Here is a 14,633-nt window from a genome sequence, read left to right as displayed (position 1 = left end):
ACACCTTTTGGCCTTTTGGCCTTGGGTTGGAACTGTGTGACCCACCTACATACTAATAAACTAGGAATTTTTTTATCACAATTGCTAGTTTAAAGAAAACGCCTTCTGTCTTTATTTTGAGAATGCAGATCGAAGGTGCGGAAAATCATGATCAAATGATATTAAGAGCTTTGTCGAGTGCACACATGGGTTTGGCTGAGATCTAATCCATCCATCAAGTAAGTCTAAGCTTATACATGCTTTTCAAAAAGTGATATGATTCAATCAGGAAATGGGCCCTGATATTATAAACATGTGGATGGGTAGAAAAAACTTCAAGTTTTTTCGACTTGTACATTTGTTTTGCAAGTTATAGCCCTCTGGCTAGGCCAAATTGGGTGTACCCCATCAACACCTAGGCTTCTCAGGCATATGCTCTACAGGACCCACCATGATGTATGTGTTTTATCCACGCCATCTATACACTTTGAAAGATCATCTTAGGGCATGAGCCTAAAAAGAAGGTAAAATGAAGGCTCAAGTGGACCACACCACAGGAAGTAGTGGGGATTGAACTCCTGTTGAAAACTTATTAAGCCCACTGTGACTGTTTACCAACACGTTCATTAGGTCATCGTAGCCTTGTATGAAGGGAAAACATAAATTTCTTCTTGATCTAAAACTTCCATGACTCTCAAAAAGTTTTCAACATTAAGCTTTCAATTCCCACTATTTCCTATGGTACAGGCTACTTGAGCCTTCAATCTATCTCTTTTTTTTAAATCATGCCCTGAAATGATCTTTCAAAATGGATGGACGGAGTGGATAAAACATATATATCATAATGGGCCCACAGATCCCCAGACAGGACTGTCATCTTTAGGTAGGTCCTAGTGCTAAGTACCTGCCCATGGTATAATCAAATTGGATCATCAATCATGAGCTCCACGTGCACACAAATATATATAATTAGTGAGGAATGAAAATTTATTTCAAGAATTTCTAGAAAAGATTTTTTAAAAAAGTGAAAAGAATATCTGAATTTTCATCAAATCCTGATCATTGGAATACAATGTACAAGTAGAAACGGAAACAAAAAGAAGGGATGGAATTCAAGGAAAATACATTCTAATTCTCAGCTAACACTGATTAAAACAGGCATTTTAATGACAATTCCATGAATAAAAATTATAATTCTCAAAAGATGAACATCCGTGGTAATAGAAGGCAGTATGCTAGGGTGGGCCCCACAGTGATTCAGGTGGGCCACATGTTATGGAAACTTTGTATATGAGCCTCAGTTGCCTCCACCCGAAGCTAAAATTATTTTTAACCTCAATTCTCAACAACCGAGGCTAAAGCCTTTAGCCACGGGAGTTGTAGTCTCAGTTTATATAACTGAGGCAAAACTGAGACTAAAGATGGATTTAGCCTCTTTTGGCATCAACCGAGGCTAAATTCGGTTTTTGACCTCGTTTCTCTATCAACCAAAGCTAACAATATCATAATCAACAAATGATTGACCTTGTGCATATTTCACCCATTTAACATTCATCAAGACAACAATCAACACAATATCAACAAAACAATTAATGGTCTATTTAAAGTTTTAAAAACAGACTACAAATGTCTTCCTTTCCTAGCCTTCCACATGAACTGTTTCAGTAAGGTCCCTTTGGACCGATCAGATGTCTTCCTTTCCTAGCCACATCTTCTGGAAAGATGTCTCCAACACCAACCTCACTGGCCATGATCACGTGTCCACTATGTGTAATGTAAAAGCGATTGGGGCGCAATCCATTCCGGTCCAATGTCACTCCAGGATGGCAGCCATCAGTAACTGCATTTATACAATAAATATAAGTTCAAAATACTCATGTCACATGCAGAATCATTAAAGCATGAACCAGTTCCAGCACAAACTTCACATGATATAAGTGCAGGTCCATCCCATGGCTCAATAAGAGCTGAAAATTATTCGTACAGGGCCTCAATTACAGCATAATCATTTTCAAAACTGGAAAACCTCAATTAAATAATCAGACAGTTGTCCATGTTGAAGTCAAAGACCTCGGATTGGGGCCACAAAGAGTCGAGTTCGTGTTTTAGAACCTTGCTCCAGTCATAATTATATCAACGGGAAGTTGCTTACAGTGGATATGAATTATATGAAGTTTATCTATGAATGGCAAAGAGTCATCTGTTTTAGCTCTACATGCCTGAGATCGGGCGGAATAGAACTAGTATAACCTACATGTATATTTCGTGAGGTATTGTTCAAAATTGCTCAGGTCCAAAACTTGAGAGGTATTGTTCAGAATTGCTCAGGTCCAAAACTACTCACAGAAAGAGTTACCAGGATCTTGAGACCAAATGCATATGATATAAAGTATAAAGAGACCACCATTAACATTACATGATATATGATCTTACACTCCTAAACACAAACAACTCTCAAATAGTTTTAGGTTACATGATCAAGAAACTGAAAAGAGCATAAAAACCATAGACAATATAAATGATTTAAGATCCAGAGCGTACCACATAACAGAGGTACAGTTGATCCATTCCATAAGACTCCAATTGCTCTTACCCACATAACAGAGGTACAGAAACCCAATCATCCTTGACACAGCCTATCAAACAGGGCTGTAGTACAAAAAGGAGTTAGCATCTATCAACATAAAAAAACATCCTGCAGTTTGTATTAGTCATAGGAAACAAAGGATGTTGCCTATCTACATCAGAAATACTTACACATGAAAGTGTCCAACAGCCCCACATAACGACTATTTCAGCTATAATCACCTTGCAAATCAATGCGATTCCTATTAAAAAAACAAAAGGATACTGACAATCATTGAGTTGAGGATCATGCAATTCCTATTAAAAAACAAGGATTGAAAATTGAAATAAGCATATTATAACGTCCTTGAGTCACCATCGTCTAATACACCAACGACCTTCTCAAGTGCTTCGTTAAGTTCTTTTTCATGCTCCTATTTAATAATAATAATAATAATAATAATAATAATATCACATCAATTGCAAAAGATATGATCTTGAATATTCGATTTTTTAAATCCAATGTGTGAGACCATTAATAAAGCAACAGGGAATTATGGTATGGATGAGTATTGAAAAGGAGAAAGTTACCCCAAGGATTAGTTTCACCTTCTCCACTTGAGACGGATTAGGATGCTCTCGAAGGACCATCTCAACCTAATACATATGATTTTAGTTGCCATGAGAAGAAGGGATTGTCTTTTCTTCTTTCTTTTTTGTTATTTTTATTTTTATTTTTATATTTTTAATTTGAGATGGAAACAACTAAAAATGGAAAACAATACAATACAGAAAGCAAAGCTAATGATTTAGATAGTAAAATATGAAGAATGAAATGTATGATTTGATAAAAAGGGGAAACACCAATAGGTATAACGCTCACGAAACTTCATGAGTCAGTTAGAAGCACAGCAAATCAACCTGATCGAGTCAAGTTTTGGGCAGAACTGGGGGTTTTCTAAAATCCCAATAGAAAAATATTAAATGACATATTAGATTGTTACATTTAAAAAGCTAAAGTATATTAAATGACAGAGAAAAAGAAACACAATGAAATCTATTACATGGATGTAAAGAAACACAATGAAATCTATTACATGGATGGTGGGTACAACATTACATGTGAAGTAAGCCTCATAATATTATATTTCCTGTAAATTGAATAAAGAGAAACCAAAAGTAGTCTAATGTGAACTGAGAAGAAGCACATGACATTTAAGACTAACATGAATACTAGTGCCTCAAATAACACATTAATGATAATCCAGAATAAGATGGAAACTAGTACATCAAACAACCAAACTAAGCTACCAATTCTAGCTAATCCAAGGTGACTGGATACGCAAATGATTCTGTAAGGCTATGTATGGATACGCAAATGATTTGAATTGCAAATGCTCATCTAATCTATAAATGAGAAAATTGTAACTAATGTGCTGAGTTTAGTTCCCTGTCAATTCAAATTGAAATACCGACTCTATTGAGACTCTGTTTGAATACCAACTGATAAACACATCGAATCAAGAAACTACTATTTTCGAACTAATTCCATGGGTTTAGTTTGCTGTCAATTTAATTCCTCACACTGATTTTCTAAGGATGAATTTGGAACTTTAGATATGCAACTAAGTAGAATTGCAAATGCTCACCCAATCAAGATTGCTTGATGCTTTTATCTTCCAGAATCATGTAGATCTTGCTCATCTAGATGATATTTTTTCCCCTTTAAATATCTTGGAGCTGATCTTTTGTGTTGCCTTGCAAACTTTACAGGTTTCTTATTATTTTAAAGATCCCGATGTTACAGACAGTGATTTTCAAGGCTCCTCCTGCCCTGCAGGTATGTTTTTTTAAATCTCATACTGCAATACATCTTAAGTAGCAGTTGTTGCCAATGAAATGATATGCATGACTAGGACCCTATAATTATGATCATGATACCACTATGTGCAGGGAAAGGGTTTCAGTTCAAGTGATGTCTTTATCAAAAGAGTTGTCGCCAAGGCAGGGGACTATGTCAGAAGTGAGTTTCCCTCCAGCTATTTTTTTAAATCACTTTCATTGATCAAGAATTATTCAATATGCATTTGATTCTGTATTTCACTTTCATCCTCTTCTTCTTTTTTTTTAAAAAGAAAAAACCTGAAGTGAGGCATGGCCTGCATGGCAAGTATGATACTCCAACATTACCATGAATGTAAGCTAGTGCCCTACATATCTACAAAATACGAAAACAGAAGTGAGAAAATTTTCCATTACAAAACATCTCATACAGTTTCTTGTCAGAAAATAAATCATCGTAATGCCAGCAACTCAAACACCATGAAAATTTGCATTGGAAATTTAAAAGCTGACATCAACTCATAATAGTCCACCCACCCAAACCCAATGCAATAAAATTGAAGTTACGAGCAGACATCAAGAATTTACTTGGATTCTCATACAACAAAAAATTGTCATACAGAAAACATGCTCCACAAGTTGGATTCAAAAATTCAAATTCAAATAATTGACAAAAAAAAAAAGGCCAGTAAAGCATAATACAACCGATGCATTACTTTCCACAGAAACTTTGTGCAAAACAAGGATGTGTAGATTAAAGATAATGTGTATGCACTTAAAATCATCGGCAATTTCTTTACTTGAAAATCCATTACTGCTGAGATCTAGTTCTTCCAGCTGCATGGAACTCCTAAAGAGCTCAGGTGGTATAGATCCATCTAGCAGATTCTTACCAACCCACAAAACCCGAAGGGATAGCAATGGATGAAACGAAGGAAGCTTCCCTCTGATCTAATTTTGACTCACATCCAATATTTCCAAGTTCTGAAATATCTGCATTGAACAATCCTTAAAAGACTCCCCAGAGCTCTATGAGCCGGGCTGGGATTGGACCGTAGAACTGGTTTCCTACAGATCCAAATGCTGCAGAGAAGTAATTGTTCCAATGGTAGGGTTGAGGCGACCGGTGAAAGAATTGCCCGAGAGGCTGAGGTTCCTCAGCATTTTCAGTCCATTCAAGGTGGAGAACTTCAAACACAACTAGATCACAAATTCAAACAAGAAAAGAGAAGGAAAATGTGAAAAGAAAAGAGAGGGAAACCATGAATCGTTCGTAGGATTTCCACCACTGACCAATATTATCAGGAAAATCTTGTTGAGAATCTCAATATAATATTACTTGTAAATAATTTCTGTTAAAATCTAGCAACTTGCTTCATTTTTCATCTTCATGTTTCCGTCCAAATGTATCAAATCATTAGTCATGCTAATCCAAACATAAGCTTGAATTGAAAGTTTAAGTAACCTGTTATCGAAATGTATGTCACATTGATCCTACATCTATGATGCATCCTTGTGTTTGCATGCATTTCTACCAGACAGATCATGGCCATTTACTTCAGATTGGACAATTCCAATGCTTTCTGCTCTGAATACCAATTTCCAAATGATGACAACATCCAAACATCCGTACAAAACAAATCAAAGATAAGAGAACTTAGAGGCCTAAGATCTTACCAAAAATCGGCAAGATTTCAACACTTTCTCATCAGATCTAACTTCGGTCCGCAGTCTAACGAAGTTAAAATTTCCCCTAAAGAGATTCCAAAGAAGAATATGCCCGATTCATGATAAGATCTAGAACAATATCCCCCTTCTAATCTATGCATGTCTGGAATTACTTTAGATCTGAAGGAATTTCACTAAAATCGATGCAACAATGGTTCCATCTCTTCGAGATCCAAAGAAAAAAACAAACCGATCGAGATTTTCTTCATCTAAAAAAAATAACTGATCTGAATTTCTTCTCCACGTTTTCTACATGGAGTAGGGCGAGATTCGCAGAGTAAGTAATCAAACAGAGAGATTCAAAACCGGAAAGAGAGAAGAGAAATCGAGAAAGATCTCTGCAGAAGAAACTGAAATCCTAAGCTAGAAATTCCATCATTGGAGGTAATTGAAGGAATTTACAGAGGAAAATTAGAAATTCCACATACCTTCAACGCCATTTCTCTCCTTTCTTCTCTTCCACTCAACGAAGTTGAAACTCTAGTTGCGGAAATGACACGTGTCTGTTGGTATATATATGTTGATAGATTGCAAACACACCCCTCCTTTTCTCTTATTTACTGAATTACCACTGATCCGCGCCCCTCGTGAGTACAACGTTTTATGTGCACTCGCTCCATAATAAGTGGACTAAAGGAGCACGTATGAACGATCTGAGCCATTCACAATCGATGAGAAATGGGTTGATTCCATTTGATCATAAATGGTCCACTCTTGTATAAAAATTATAAATGATTGAGAGCAGATTTTTGGCCTCAGTTGCTCACCAACCGAGGCAAAAGGGCAGACTATTGGCCTCAGTTTCTCACCAACAGAGGCAAAAGGTCAGATTTTTAGCCTCAGTTACTTACCAACCGAGGCAAAAGGGTAGACTTTTATATAATTAGTGAGGAATGAAAATTTATTTCAAGAATTTCTAGAAAAGATTTTTAAAAAAGTGAAAAGAACATCTGAATTTTCATAAAATCCTGATCATTGGAATACAGTGTACAAGTAGAAACGGAAACAAAAAGAAGGGATGGAATTCAAGGAATACATTCTAATTCTCAGCTAACACTCATTAAAACAGGCATTTTAATGACAATTCCATGAATAAAAATTATAATTCTCAAAAGATGAAGATCCGTGGTAATAGAAGGCAGTATGCTAGGGTGGGCCCCACAGTGATTGGTTTTGCACATCCAAGACAGACCATCTGATGCATCTCATAAACCCGGGAATAAAAAATCAGCCCGATCTGTGATTCAGGTGGGCCACGTGTTATGGAAACTTTGTATATGAGAATGCCCACCCTTGGAACTGTCTACCTTGGCGTAGCCCACCTGAATTATAAATGGGCCTGATTTTTGGGACCTGGGCATAAAATGGGGTGATGAATCTGATGGCCGGAGTCGATTCCGCATACACAGCATGACAATCTCGTCAAAATATCATGGGTAGCTGTCCCCTTTCCTACTGTTTCTTAAGGTTTGGCCCACCAGAATCACGGATCAGGATGATTTTTGAATCCTAGACCTGAAATGGGGTGAGGCGTATGATGGTCAGATCCGATGCAAAAAAAAAAAAAAAACCATAATGGTGGGGCCCATCTCAATCAGACCGTATGAATGCAGAACAAGAGATGCAAAATCCACAAGAATTCTATAAATAACAGAATCAAAGGTTTCAAGAAGAATGGAAACCGCAAACCCATCAAGCATTTTTCTCAATATCGAAAAAGAAAATCAAGAAGCGAAGATCGAAATCTAATCACGGGAATAATTCAACCAAAGAACTCTTACCTCTCTCTCTCAATATTCAAACTCTGTATGATCTTAGTAATGATTACAGGGGTTTCTCCCTTTGGCGCCTCTATTTAAAAGGGGTGCGCTTCAGTAGTACCGTAAAGATGTGGGGCCCACGTATTGTATATATCACATCCAATCCATCCATTGGATGCGTCACCTCATTAAAACTTTAATTTGAATATAAATCTCTCAGGTGGGCCACAGAACAGGAAACAACTTGGGAGTGGACCCTCAACCTTCATTTTCACTGGGTCTCACGTTGGTTGCAAAACTACCAAATCTTTGGCCTGAAACTTAATCCTGACCAGATGAAGGGTTTGAACGGTATGGATTTCACATACAACATTTTGGGCGTCCCCTCTTAGCTTGTTCCCCACTGTTGTGGCCCACCTGAGTTTTATATAAGCATCTTTTTTCGGGTCCTGGGAGTATTTTGTAGTTACTCATCTGATGGACGGTTGGATTTTGTTAACACATCATGTGGATCCTACATTTGCCATGTATCACGGTAGCCTTACGGTGCTTCGTGCGCCCCCCATTCAAATAGGAAACGGATTGGCTACTCCCCCTGCCACCAGCCCCGTGGTTGATGGCCGATGCTCTGTGGGCCCCATCATGATGTATGTGTTTCATCCATTCTTCTCATCCATTTTAAAAGATCATTTTAGGGCTTGATACTAAAAATTAGAGAGATATAAATCTCATGTGGACCACACCATAGGAAAACAATAGCGATTAGATATCCACCATTAAAATCCTCCTAAGGGCCCATTATACAGTTTATTTGACATCCAATCTGTTGATTAGGTCATAAAGACCCAGATGAAGGGAAAAACAAAGATCATTTTGATCCAAAACTTTTATGGCCCCCAAAAAGGTTTTTAATGTCAACATTCATTCAACACTGTTTCCTGTAATTTGGACGACTTGAGATTGGGATACAGCGCATTTTTTGTCTCATATAATAAAATGACCCATAAAAATAGATGGACGGCATGGATGAAACATATACACCATGGTGGGGCCCACAGAGTACCGACCATTCAAATAGCCCCGCACATGATGCGCGGGACAAGTGGGCGCATGGTTTGGCAATCGAGCGGCTTCGGTGGATCCCTGACTGTGGGGCTCACCTTGATGTATCTTTATTATATCCAAGCTGTCCATCCGTTTTGACAGCTCATTTTAGGATATGTTCCCAAAAATGAAGTGGGTACAAATCTCAGGTGGACCACTTCATAGGAAACAGTGGTAATTGACATCAAATACTTATTGTGGGCCACAAAAGTTTTGGATCAAGTTGATATTTGTATGGTCCCTTCATCCAGGTCTTTTTGGCCTTATCGACAGGTTGGATGGTAAATATACATTCCATTGGCCCCCAAGATGTTTTTAATGATGGCTATTTAATCAAAATTGTTTCCTGCAGTGTGGTCCACATAAGACTTGGATTTGCTTCTTCTTCTTTTTTATCATGCCCTCAAATGAGTTTTCAAATTTGATGGACACCTTGGATAGAAGTCACATACATCACGATGGCCCCACAGTAAGGGACCCACCAACCCATGTCCATACCTAGGCTAAAAATCAAAGGATTAATATTGCCCTATTAAGAAAACCCTTGATGGATGTTCTTTTCATAGTCAGCCACAATAGAACAATGGTCTAGATTGTTTAACCATTGGACCCCACTTGTCAAAAATACACACTATCTTTAATTAAGGTGTAATACCCACAGAAGGTATATGCACGAAAAATCTCCCATAGAAAGAAATTTTAATCCCGGAAAGGTAGCTCTATAAATATAAATTTTAAAAAAAGAAGCAATGATTCGCATTCAATTAAAAAAGGAAAAGAAAAATATATTCTATGTCTAGCATCTTCAAATTCAGAGATTTTGGTTCATAGCCATTGAAAGTGAGGCCATCATATCAATGGTTTGGCCTTTAAACTGCTTAGGAAGTTTCTTTGATTGGGAAATTTTTATCTTATTTAATCAAAATCACATGTTTTACAAGCTCCATAAAGGCAGTTTTATCTATTACTGAATATCTTAATAAAATAAATTAGAATTTTGTCGACTCTCTGCTACTTTCACTAGTTGAACCTTTTCTTTCAGGGATGCCAACCTCCTCACAAGCTTTAAGCCATAGCTACTTCCAAGAAAGGTGATACTATATGGTTCACTAATGTAAGTGCCACCAAGCATGTTACCTCCAATTTTAGCAATCGATCTTGTCACTCTAATTATGTGAGGAATGATTGCCTTACCATTAAAAATGGTAATAATCTGCCTATTTCACACATGGGTGCCTTGTCCTATTAATGGGTCCACTGTTCACTTACATGATATTTTACATGTTTATTAGTGTAAATACCACACCTAAAACAAGACTAATATACTATTCAGTCTTTGGTTGAGCTTTGATAAATTTATTCATGGGCAACTTATAATCATTGAAAATCTAACCGATCAAAATGGTAGGATCCTCAGCGCATCTCAAAAACAATTGATGGACCTGATCAGCAGACCATGAACTTGAGAATCAAATCTAAGCCGATCATCCAGACTCTCCAGAGGCCTCATTTACACCTTATTTATGTCTCTATCTAACTCATAAATCATTGCAAATCTGAACAGGTCGCATGTTAAAGGTCCCTAGCACATCCCTTAAAGCAACCAATTAACTCAATTAACCAAAAAAAAAGGTAAGTTCGCAGTGAGCTGACAATGACGTTATCATCCTTACTTTCATTTCCACTTTCACGGGTGTTAAGGAGCTTAATAGCAGCATGTGAACTATCGGTTCGGTATAAGCCAATGACCACCTGTCATTTTTTATCTAATCGTGTTCTATATCTAAACCTTACAGATGCCGAAAGTTGAAAATGTGACAAGTGTCTACCGTCAACTCACCGCGAGCCAATGGTCTCTATCTATAAATGCAAATCATGAATATAAAGGGGGGCGGTGACAAAGAGAATAAGAATAACGTCAGTGAGAGAGACTAGTGTATGCCCTCTTCTCCAAAGACTTCTGAGACTTTTGATCGATTGTTATAAGGCCCGACGTGCCATTGTTATTAACAAAGTACGTCAATTCATGCATGCTCCACGATTGACACACTGGATGGAAGTTAAATGCACACTTCACTTTCTTAAGGGCACTATTCAGCATGGCCTCTGGTTTGTAAATACCCATTATCATTATAGCTTATTCGAATGCTAATTAGGCATGATATCTAAATGATTGTTGTTCTACATATGGTATGTTATTTATCTCAGACCTAACTTAACCTCTTGGAGTATTAAGAAACAATCCACAACTTCTTACTCCAACATTGAATCCGAGTATTGTTCTTTTGCCGTCATAGTTGTAGAATTATTTGTATTCGCACGGTCCTATAAGATTTAACCATTTATTTAAAAGAACCTCATCTTTTGTATTGTGATAATATCAATACAATTTCTATCTCCTGCAATTCAATTTATCATACCCGCACTACATATGTTGAGGTGGATTGTCACTTCATACGAGAAATGAATACTTAAAAGTAATCTTATTATTTGCTACGTTGGTACAGTAAGGACTGCTAAGTTCCAACTATTACAAGACAAACATCAAGTCTTCAATCATGCACTTAGCTTGAGGGGGCGTGTTAAATACCTATCCACATCTCATCCACAACTACCTTTGAATGGTTAGTGAGATAATAATTGAGATTTCAAATTTAAATTCAATTCAATTTATGGCTTATCTAAGGGTTGTTATAATTACACTTGTCTATAAATACTTAATGATCCACGAGATCCATCATCGGATTGGTTTCTATATTTATGTCATCTATTAAATACCTTAATGACCTTACAACTAGTGTTAGGAAAAACTGATATTTATACAAACATTATAGGGGATTCAGCGTGATATTTTGGATTTTGATCTAAAGCATAATTTATATACACTGAACTAATAATTTTTTCATCCAATAGAAGAAAAAAAAGTTACATGAAAACAATCTATAAATGATATTGAGTAGTAGGCTTAAAATATAGCTAGTCACTTTAGACACGTGAGATAGTTCTATCACCAGTCTGTTGGCTTTTGTATCTCTAAAAATCAACTCAAATGATTATAGTTGCTTATATTAGTATACATTAGGTATTTTGCATCACGGCAATTGTTTATTGCATTTTAGAGTTGTGATTTATTGTATGCATTGATAAAATCTATCGATGACATTATAACTGGCCAAGTGTGCTACTTTAGTCAGGGACACGATGGGATATCTTTTGGGACATTATTCATAAAAAAGACGTTAACAACTACTCAGAGATTGGACACTACATAAATAATGCGTCATTATGTCAGATGGTTGCTTCAGCAATATGTTAGGTCTCATTTAGTTTTAGTGGGTTTCTCGCATCAACATATGATTGGACACATAAACAAAATATTGAGTTATATTTCGTTTTTTTTTTTTTTTCCTCATTTGGGCACATAAGCTTCCTTTGCTAATATATCAATCCCTTAACTCAGGGGGGTAGACACTAAGAATTTGACATGCTAAAAGTGAGCTACAGTGAAAGTTATGCCTTTGCATATTTCGGTCATATGAAAATAAAACTAAGGGGGCATTTGGATAGTAAGTTACTTTATATAAGCTACTTATGACTCAAATAACTTATCTTGGTTTTTAGGTTTCTACCTATATTTAGCAATTGAGTATGTTCGGTAAACAACATACTTATTAGTTAAAAAGTAAAAAAGATGTATCTTTTTCAATGTCACGTAAGTACTTATCTCTAAAGTTTGTTTAGTCCATCCTTAGGGCCTGTTGGGATAATGGATTATTGGGGTAATTTAGTGTAAAACTCACATCATTACTATTTCCATTTAATTAGGCAATGCTTTGTTACTTTCATTTGGACTACCATAGTAATTATAATCGTTACTTTTTTATTGCAATTTATAACACATTATTGTCGTAATCATTAATCCAAACACACCTTTAATATCCATAGTCCATCACGTGGGCGCAACCTTTGACGTGGGTCGTTCATTGTGTTGGCCCACCTTGGCCCTACCTTCAATGTGAACCATCCATTGTGTAGGGCTTACCTTCAATATTTACTATTTACCTTGCGAGGCCCACCTTTGATATGAGTTATTCGTTATGCGGGGCCCACATTAATTACAAACTTTCACATGTGACCCCACATTTAATGTGAATCGTCAATGATATAGGGCCTAACTCTAAAGTGAGCCGTCCATCAAGCTGGGCGCACCCTATATGTGGGTCATTCATCATCGTGGCCCAGCCTTTGATGTGAATTGTCATCATGCAAAGCCAAACTTGATGTGGACCTCCATTATGTGGGGCCTACTATCAATGTTACTGTCTATCACATGAGGCCGACCTTTAATATCCACCGACCATCACGTGGAGCCCACATTTGATGTGTGAGGCCTACCTCTAATGTTATTGTCCATCATGTGGGGCCACCTTCAATATCCACCACCCCTCACGTGGAGCTCACTTGTGACATGGATTGTCCATCGTATGGGCCCCACCTCTAATGTGGGTTGTCCATCATGTGGAGCCTGCTTTGGACGTGGGCAAGTAGGCCGTTCATCATTAGGACCCTACCTTTGATGTGGACAATCCATCACGTGGACTCACCTTGATGCAGGTCATCCATAATGTGGGGCCCAACTTTGATATGGACCATCCATTGTGTAGGCTACACCTTTGATGTGACCATCCATCATTTGGGGCCTCCTTTGATATGAACCATTCATCATGTGGGGTGTCATTTCATACGAGGTTTTTCTTGCTTTTCAAATAGCCATTAAAATTAAAAATTATGGGCTTTGAATTTCTTTTATATACAACGCGGATTATCCATGTGATGGTGGATCTTCGATTTATAATGAGTGGGGCCCATTATTGGGGGCTGGGCTCACTTAGCAAAAGGTGGTGGATAGGTGGAGGGATCAATGTTTTGTCATCATGTGGGTGAGGCGGCAATGGACAATCACTCACTTGATTGTTTGGCATACGGAACCCTAACAAATCAAATTTAAACATGGGTTTTTTACTCAATTCAAAATTTTTCTTGATTATTTGATCACCCAACTTCTAAGCAAGCCATATGCGAATATTATCATGTTTGTATTTGCTTACCCAATTACCCAAAAGCAACTAATTTTACAATTTATCTAGCTAAAATTATTTTTAACTATATTAAATAGTAACATATGACATAATAATCAATCAGGTATCATAAATATTCATTCCCACAACAGTGTAAACTGGGGTTGTTTTACGGTTGCTTTGCATGTGGGTCCAATATAATGGCCGAATGGCATCCAAATTGTTCGTAAGGTTTATGACGCATGAATTTCATAAATTAGTCCAGGGCCGAAGGCCTGCCATCCTATTTAATATTAGATGCATTTTTATTTTTATTTTTTGTTTTTTAATTAAGTGTTAAGAGAAATATTCCTTCAATGTTGGGAGAAAGATTTCTTACCAATCATATCCATAACAATATTGGAATACACACACACACACACACAAAAAAAAGATGTAAACCATAACACAGATTTATGTGATTTTGTTTTGGTGCATTCACGAAATTCATGCAAATTTATTATGCTTATAGGAAAAAAAAACAACAAAACTATGAAGCAAATTTCAATATAATGGTGACTCTTTTTCTAACAACAAA

The 14,633-nt window shown here is 36.9% G+C and overlaps 1 long non-coding RNA gene across 1 annotated transcript; it reads right to left on the bottom strand.

Annotated features, from left to right (window-relative positions):
- Window positions 1-1,454: 1,454 nt before the first annotated feature.
- On the bottom strand, window positions 1,455-6,536 carry LOC131246701 (uncharacterized). The gene is made up of 7 exons (XR_009171474.1): window positions 6,064-6,536; window positions 5,885-5,974; window positions 3,466-5,586; window positions 3,136-3,201; window positions 2,921-2,978; window positions 2,521-2,807; window positions 1,455-1,819 (listed from the first exon to the last, which is right to left on the bottom strand). It is a non-coding gene; the product is annotated as an uncharacterized LOC131246701 (long non-coding RNA).
- Window positions 6,537-14,633: the final 8,097 nt, after the last annotated feature.

The sequence above is a fragment of the Magnolia sinica genome, chromosome 5 (assembly GCF_029962835.1).
Source record: "Magnolia sinica isolate HGM2019 chromosome 5, MsV1, whole genome shotgun sequence".
Taxonomy (NCBI): domain Eukaryota; kingdom Viridiplantae; phylum Streptophyta; class Magnoliopsida; order Magnoliales; family Magnoliaceae; genus Magnolia; species Magnolia sinica.
The sequence above is the reverse complement of the archived record's forward strand: the minus strand, read 5'-3'. Positions and strand labels throughout refer to the sequence as shown.